Below are 8,996 nucleotides of genomic sequence, written 5' to 3' on the forward strand. Positions count from 1 at the left end.
AACAAACAGAATCAGCCCACTGGTTGATGTCGATAAAAATGCAGTGCAGGTGTAGCGGCCGGGCGCCCGGTTAAAAAAACCGATGCGGCGCGACAGTGGCGACATCGTTGTCGCTCTTTTGTCGGCATTTTTTGTCGCCAATTCATTAATAAACCCGCCAACTTACAAACTGATATTAAGACAAAACAAACTGCACTTTAAAACCAGCCCTAAAGGAATAGTTTTCTTTGGCGGAAGAAAAAGTTACCCTACACATTTTTTGGAAAATATGTTTTAGAATAACCCGTGACTGTTTTAGTAATCGAGGACCGATCTGTTTACCTTTAAAAGATAAGCTGCAGGTAGCGATGAAGTAATAAAATTATAAATAAAATCTCTCCCCATTGAATTAATAAAATTACTTTAGCGTTTCGTTTTTTGATCAATGGAAGCAGCTTTCTCGTGAATGGAAGTTGATACGTGAAGTTATTAATAATTTTTAAGTCGGATCTGATTTCCGGAGTTAAGGAAATTATCTTTGTTAGGTAGAAGTTAGATACAGTACAGTTGACTCCATAAATATATTAGGTACGCACTTTGGTAGTGTACCCTGTGAAAATACTTAATGGATGGTTTCTGTATATAAAATAGATTTCATACATAAATACACATCTGTGGCACACAAAGAAAGATAACATGTCAACAAGTTTTTCGGTTTAAAACCTATGAAGTATGATCGACTGGTAAAAAATACACCTGTCCACAAATTCTTCAAGGGATACAAAACATAACCGTAACCAAATGATCCAATGTCGATCACTGATTAAATGCCACCCTGTATAAAACAAATGAAGAAAATAAAAAGGTCCGAATCCGCCCAGCAGGTGGCGGTGAGGTTGTCACTGATATTGATATAGTTCGCGCTCTCAGTGTGAAAGTAAAGAATTCAAAATTCAAAAAATTCAAAAAATTTATTGTTCAACACATACACGTCAAAATGTTACAAGTGACAAGGGCCCCTGTACTAGGTGAGATACCTGTGATACTGGGTACCCCGCCCATCCCTGCTAGTCATTTACAATGTGAAAATTGAACAATAGGGTAGGTATGGTAAGAATAATATTAGATGCAGAAGTGACTGAGTTTATTTAAGTTTATGTTTATGTCCTGTGAATATAACTGCAAGTTTGTAATTATGTATGTATAAATATAATAATGTTGTTTAATAAAACGGTATCACAGTTGCAACATCATAAAGAAAATTTATTGACAGTGTGCAACAGGGAATCGTAGACGAAGGCAACACTAAAAAAAAATGTAACTTAACATTATGCCACTGAGATTTTTTAAATTTAAGAATAACAACCAAAATGATACTGTAATAATACTAACTATCTAAATGTTTGTAAGTAAATATGATTGTAAAAATTTATCAAATTATCTTCCATTTTACATACCTATTGCATGATGTGTTGATAATGATAAATATGGAAGTCCTTTCTGTTTAATCTTTGTTGTGTTGGCAATCTTTTTAAGCTAAACACCTGCTCGCGCCAAGGTGACAAAAATATCGTTTAAATAAAAAGTGATCTCGTAAAACGTTACCAAAGATAAGTTTGCCTTATTTTGTTAAATTTATTTAGATATTTAGATGTTTAATAACGTTAGTTTAGGTTGTTTACCTTTTTAGAATTATATACGTAGAGTAATCTTTAAAACAGTACGACTATAAATATACTACACTTTTGTTATCTACAAAACGTTCGTTTTTAATTCAGCTACGAGTATCTTCCATGTATCTTAAATTATTTTCGTTATACTAGTAATGAACTATTGGCCATAATTAAAACAGTAAGTACCTATATGAAAAAACCAAGGCTAGAATAAACTTATGACAGTAAATTTCTTCATACATTTTAAACCTAACCTTACAAAATAACGTTGGTAACCTAATTTTTGCCGAGCGAAAGGTGATAGGTATTTTAAAGTTTTTAGTTAAACACATTGTTCAAAGCTTTTACAGCTTCCTGCAGTTTGCACCGTATAAACTGCAACAATGTTATACGAACATAGTTGAAAAGTACACGCAAAAGTTGTACCTTAATGATTTTGTAACGCTACTTTGATGAAAACGTAATAAGAAACTTCAATAGAAATCATCACATTTTAGCTCCAACATTTACAATGTAAGATCAGATTAAAATACGTAGTGAATAGACTATCCGTCCTTCATATTTTATCCACAGAGAATCTAGAGGCGGTTTCGAGAGAGAAGGGTTCCAAATTTGAAAATGTAATTTCGCTAAAAAGCGACGAAAGCGCGATAATATCTGCTAAGGTGCTGCTGTGATTAAATGTGGCTGGTATCTGGTACCATAAAGATTATCTCTCTCCCCGCTCGTGTCTAATGGCCCGTTTAATTAAATATTAAAAACTAGGCCAGTGGTTGGAGCTGTGCGAATGTTGTAGGAGGGTTAGACTAAGTAATGCGTTGTCGCGCCTGAGATTTAGTCCGTGTTAATCTGCGCTAGGTTGCCTCTGAAATGTTTATGACACGTGAGGTGAGACTAACTTGGATTGACTTGCTGAATAAAATATTTGACTTTTTGTGTTTAGGTGCTTGAATTAAGTTTATTTAGAGTAAGTTTGCATGACTTTTAATTCAGACTTGGTAAGACAACAAACAAAGGTTAATTGCCATTACAGTGCACACACACACACATGTCACAAAGGTTTTTTTGCCTACAATAACAAAATCACTTCCAGAACAACGATAACGATCTATGGAATGCATTGCCTATGGATGTAAGATTATCATCATCATCTAACGCATTTAAAAATAATTTGAAAAGATATTATTTCACGACCTTAGGTTGGTAGAAATTTATAGGTAGGTAGTTAGTATTTATTTATTTTATTTATAATATATATTATTAATGGTGTAAATATATATTTATTATAGATAATATGTATATATTATGATTCTAAAATATGTACCTACTTTATGTGTAAATATTAGAAAATAGGTTTTGTTAGATACTTTTGTATACAACAATAAATTTAGTTATTAAGAGTTTAGCCACTTGTGTCCTTACCTCCAGGGTTGACTGGAAGAGATCGCGTTGAGGCGATAAGTCCGCCCTTGTATACTAGTCTAGTTTAATTCTCTCCATTTTTTTACTGTTGTACCTATGTATATTGTATACAATAAAGTGTTTAAAAAAAAAAAAAAAACAACTCCAGGCACACATCCCAGCTTTCCACTCTAATTGCACTGAAGACAATTACGGCAATTAATCCTGGACCGTCTCGCGAGTCTCGTGACTAGAAAGCAAAAATACACGACATACTTGTTCGGCTCGCAATTGCACGACAAGCGACAGGAAGCGAGTCCTTGCAGCCCGGCCCACAATTGCACCTTGTCATTTGACACCGCCATCGCCAGGCTCGCGTGAGGACGCATCGCCTCGCAACTACGGCGCAGCAACGCAATTACCTTACACAATTAGACACATTCCTAGCCCCGCAACTGTGGGAGAACCATTCGAACTTTCAGCGCATGAGAAAAATGCATTTTTATACACAACATATTTTAGGCCCATTTCCATTACTCGCAATGCTTTTATTTTAATTACAGTATGAGCCTCATTTATAGCGCTTTGCTGCGAGACAGGCGGCCGGGGGCATTTTTGTTATTACTGGCAACATATACAACGTCGGGCTCCCTAGATATTAATGTGCGTTGTACGTTGCAGCGTTGTTCTTGATTAACGCAAACAACGACGTAGCAGGAATTTGTCCAATGAGTTTACAACGCTAACTCTTGACGGGTTGATAACTTGTAATTTTAATTGGTTCGCTGTTAGCTCCACTGCTTCCTTTACAGCCTGGGGACCGGGTTAAAAAGTAAGGCATTTTCAAATACTTAAAATAATTGTTACTTAAGTACTCTGTAATAACATACAATGTTTTTAGAACCTATAGAATATGATGTGGGATAGGTCAAAAGCTCAGAAAGGAGCAATAAAAAAAAAACTCACAAGCAATGAAAAAGTTCCATTGACAATAGCACCGAAACGCAAAATATTTGTCTAATGACGCCATCTGAAATATTAAACCCATCAGAATTACCATTCAAAAACCTTATCGTCAGCATTAATTTTGTAATTGGAAGTTTTTCATTGCTCGTGACTCGTAATAATATGCTACATAAATATTCAAGACTGTAAAGGAGAGAAGATCTATTGTAAACTGTCATCTTCAATCTTATCAATGAGTTGTATTTGCGTGGTATGCTAGGGTACACGATTTTTCGCTCTCCTACTCTACTCGCATTTCCCACAAAGTAATGTAGAGCAAGAGCAAGAGTGTAAAGCCAACAGCAGTATCCACATTTATAAACAAAGAATACACCATGCAGGTTATATCTCGGCACTACATGGACACTTTAAAAACCCATAAAAAACTTCATTTTCATAATGCGAGGGGCGGAAGCTATAAAATGTTATTGTTTCTCTTCTCCCTGGTATTCTTTTTTTGGCGGGAAACGATTTTAACATCCCTAAAAATTCAAATTTAGAACGTTGTCGTTGACATTGTTGTTGTTTATTAACACCTAAAATATGATTTCCGGTTTTTATTTGCTCGCTTCTTTTGTTTTAGAACAATTTTGTAGACAATCCGAGATTTTTTTGCGGTGGTTAGGTATTTCTCATTGGTTTTGATGTAAGTTGTTTTTCTTGTTTTAATGCATAAGAAAAGATGCATAAAAGATAATATCATGGATCATGGATGGTGGATAAAATGTAGGAAATTAACAAAACATTGATTATCTCATTATAATGCTGAGTTTATCCGTGATATAAACATAAAACGCCTGACTATAAAATTCGTTTATTGCTCCAAAAGTAAGGAGAGTAGATAGCCCACATTTCGCTGGAAGTTTAATTCCGTTTCCTTGAGTTCCCACCTGAGTCAGGGTTCTAATATTGCGGAGTAAATCATGCTGAGCCTACGACCGATGGCGTCGCCTCCTTGTGTAGACCTCAGCCCGTACAGTTCGGTGCAAACATCTTGATACTTCCTGAAGTTGGCTGCGATTACGATTTTGTGCTATGTCAAACTAACCAATTAATAGGGATTTGTAAGTTATACAAGGTGCAAAAGTGCATTCGCTGCCAATGTCAGAACTACCAAGTTGATTGAACCGAACTTCTGTTATTATACATACGTAGCAAAAGTGGTATAGTAAGCCGAAAGGGGCTCATTCTTGACAACAGAATCTCATTATTGCAAGTACATACTTATCTTTGGCGAAAGTTTTAGACAAAAATTATTGTATGTTTTATAGGTTTCCAGCTCTCAAGATGTTTGCCGGTGCCTGTTTTGTTCGTGAAACTTCGATGGAGTCTCTCCTCGCAGCCGGACGACGCTAACTTCGAGAATCTTCGGGAGCTTCCCGCTTCCACTGCTTATTTATTTTTTATTTAACCGGAAATGAAAAGATTATGAGCATAGACAAAGACTCGGAAAGGGTTCTTTCCAGCCAGTGGCAGCGGTAAGAATGTTATGGCATTTTATTTTCTTTTCTTAAATGAGTAAATAGGTTTCAAAGAAAATTATCATGTACTTACCTACCTACTTTAGTTTAATGATTAATATGTTTTTAAATTTTTAATTATATTATAATATTATTATAAAATAAAAAAAAAAATCTCAATGTAACATATAATTTTGAAACGGAAATTGGATCAAACTTTAAGTCTTTACAAAAATAGTGATTGTTGGAAAGTAAAAACTTTATCTTCAGTAAGCCATATTGTTAAGAACTTCTTGCAGACGGAGGGTTACTAGGTATGTTATTTTTTTCTGAGTAGCGTCTTTATGATACAGAGTATTAAATTTTATGTATGCAAACTTTTGTATAATGGTGTTTAAATGTATATATGTTTCTGTAGGTCATGCAATCTGTCAAAACAAAATAACAATATATGTACGTTATAAGTACATTAATTAGTTATTCACTCACTCTTCTTATCTTTCTGTTTCGATAAATCACTGACTATTAATTGAGGCATGGAGATTGGAGAAGTATTATAATCAAACCAATATCTCATAAAAAGTTGGGTCGCAAAACTCGCATAAAAACTCGGCTTGTTTCAAGAGATCAATACACCTTGAGTATTAGTTGCTACCCAACCAGAGTTCATCTACCTATCTTTGCATTTACAAACTAACATGACATTGATTGACTGCTGCGACCTAAAGCTGTGGCTATATTGTGAATTAAGTAGCTAGATAATCGGAAAGTTCATTATTTCGGAAATTAATGTTTTGGCAAACGGATAGGACATTGCCAAAGGTTCTCTAAGTATCTTATAATTTTTGTGGAAAATACTAACAATTATGTATGCTGTTATGGCTATCAAATTATTTGCTAACCGAATTTTCAAAATCCTTTCGCATATTCACAAAACTCTATTCTCACTTCAGGTACATATTCTAATACAAAACAACATACAGACCCCATACCATTTCAGCACGGCATTTGTCACGGTCTATTGCGTCGGGGTTTCCTTCCCCGCGTTTACTGTCGCATCGCGAATCACGATAAACGAAGACAGGTTGCGTGTGGCGCTCCGTGTGTGGTGACTAGCATGCGATTCGGGGGCCTACCACTGCATTGCGATTAATATAATGTCGAGGTAAGTAATGGGTCGGTCATTCTTTAAATCTATGAATGAACGAACATAAATTTTGAAGCAATCGGCGAAATTCGGAAGCATCGGAAAAACAAAACTTCAGTGACTATCAAAAAACAAACATTAGAACATAAATCTTATCCATCCTTTCATGTGTTTCCTTTTTTTGAGTGGAAACCGCTAGGAGGCCGTGCACACATGGCGGTGCACAGTGGACGGCGAGCTGCGAGCGCAAGGCCTGAGCTGGACGGAGGCCGGTGCGGTTGCTGAGGACAGGACGGCGTGGCGCACTCTCGTGAAGGCCCTCTGTACCACTGGGATACCTTAGGACGACAACAACAACAACAACATCCCTTCATGAGATACCACGTTATTAATCGTAAAGTGGGAGTAGGTTCTCAGAGTGAGTCATGGTGTTTCCAACTTTTGCCGCAGACATAAGCGTGTCTGAAGACTCTGGTGCTTTTCTGTCTGCTAAAATAATTGGTAAAATACACTATTGACCGGTTTATACACCCCGACTATGTATGAATTTGGTAAGTGATAGATTTTTCATTTTCATACACAATCTGTAAATTTTATGACTTTAATATCAATTAGTGTATCGTCAGCATTAATTATAATTATTAATCTGTAAAAATTGTTTTATTGGTTAGCAAACACATAAATAGATAGGACTCACAAGTTTTCGTTTTATATTCCTCTCGTTTCTTTCAACTTATAGTAATACAATGCATAGAATGTATAACATAAGTAGCTGCTACAGCAATCATACCAATCGTACCAAGACCTTTAGAAAGCTTAAAGAAATATATTATTACAGTATACAGTAGTTTCGTAAAATCTTACTAAAGCAGTGAGTACTGCAATATTGATAGAATTGGGGTCCGAAGTGCATTGGTCAAGCTCGATTAGGTTGCATTTCTTTTCCCTACGTATGTTTGTATCGGAAATCACGACACGCTAAAGTAGGTTTTAACCATGAATCATTTTGTTGTTTGGCCACCCTGTATAGTGTATAAAATAAAGATGGATAGAAACTTTCATGGTCCATAAGTCCCAAAAGATGTTCAGAATGACCCATTGAGTCACCATTTTTCGGCTTAGTATACGACTTTTACAATAACCTGTAAATACCTAACAGGTTTAACTAAGTCAAATAAACTACATACGCGATCATCATTAAGACCTAACGACTATTGTGTCTCAACTTCCTACGATTTTAGTGTGTTAGTTTATTATATTTTTTTATAGAAAATCTAGTCTAGTATTAGCGACTTAGGTATTATAGTTAACAAGACAATTACAATTATAATTTAATTATAAATTTGCTCGGTATTATTATACTAAAAATATACTTAATTAACATTGAACACTAGTGCACTCGTTGGAACTGATATTGTAAAAAAACGACCAGAATATGCTGAATATGAATTAATTTGAAATAAAATTTTCATGCTCCGTTGGGTAGTATGATTAAGCTTTTTATGTCGACTTAATACTTGTACACAAAAAGACCACAATATAATATATATTTTTTCTATTTAAATAGGTATTTCATATCCGTCAACAATTTTTTTCCTGGTACAGTCACATAATTAAACACTATAGGTAAGTATTATTTACGTATTTTATTTCGTGGTAAGTATCAGCATCATGTCAACATGTAATACATACATGTACCTACATTGTGAACGCGTCCTTAGTTTTTGAACTTGACCCCGAGTGGGAGTCGCCCGCGCTGCGTCTCTCCTGCACAATACACACCCAAATCATAACCTTAGCAGATTATTATTAATACGAAGTTAAACATGATGAGGATATGTGAAGAATTTTATCATAATTGCAACAAAAGTTGTTATGAATGACGAGCTGAGTCATCCCCTCACTACACCATTCTGTTTCACCATCGCAGCAGTCTCTGAGTATCACTACTAAGATTTTTTATTGCTAAAGTTTAATAAGTAATAATAATAATTGTGCTACGCTCTAAATGCTACCTAGATGCTAGATTATTGACCCCGTAGTTGCACGATGAAATGCTAAACGTATTAAGATTTGAGTTTTCTGCTATAACGGTTCTTCTTCTTCGGTAATTTGATTATGCAAATATACACTAGTGGACAGTAACTAAAAACATTCAATACAACGTAGAGCTTGCTTACACGTAAACTCAACAACTGTTAACAAAATAAAGTCCATTCAAATCATTCTTAATAACCATCACGTCCTTACATTTACGCGGCATAATTATTATCACAGATAATACTCACACATAGTTACAATAATTAAACGTCATTGTTTGTAACTATCCAA

The sequence above is a fragment of the Plutella xylostella genome, chromosome 23, assembly GCF_932276165.1.
Source record: "Plutella xylostella chromosome 23, ilPluXylo3.1, whole genome shotgun sequence".
Taxonomy (NCBI): domain Eukaryota; kingdom Metazoa; phylum Arthropoda; class Insecta; order Lepidoptera; family Plutellidae; genus Plutella; species Plutella xylostella.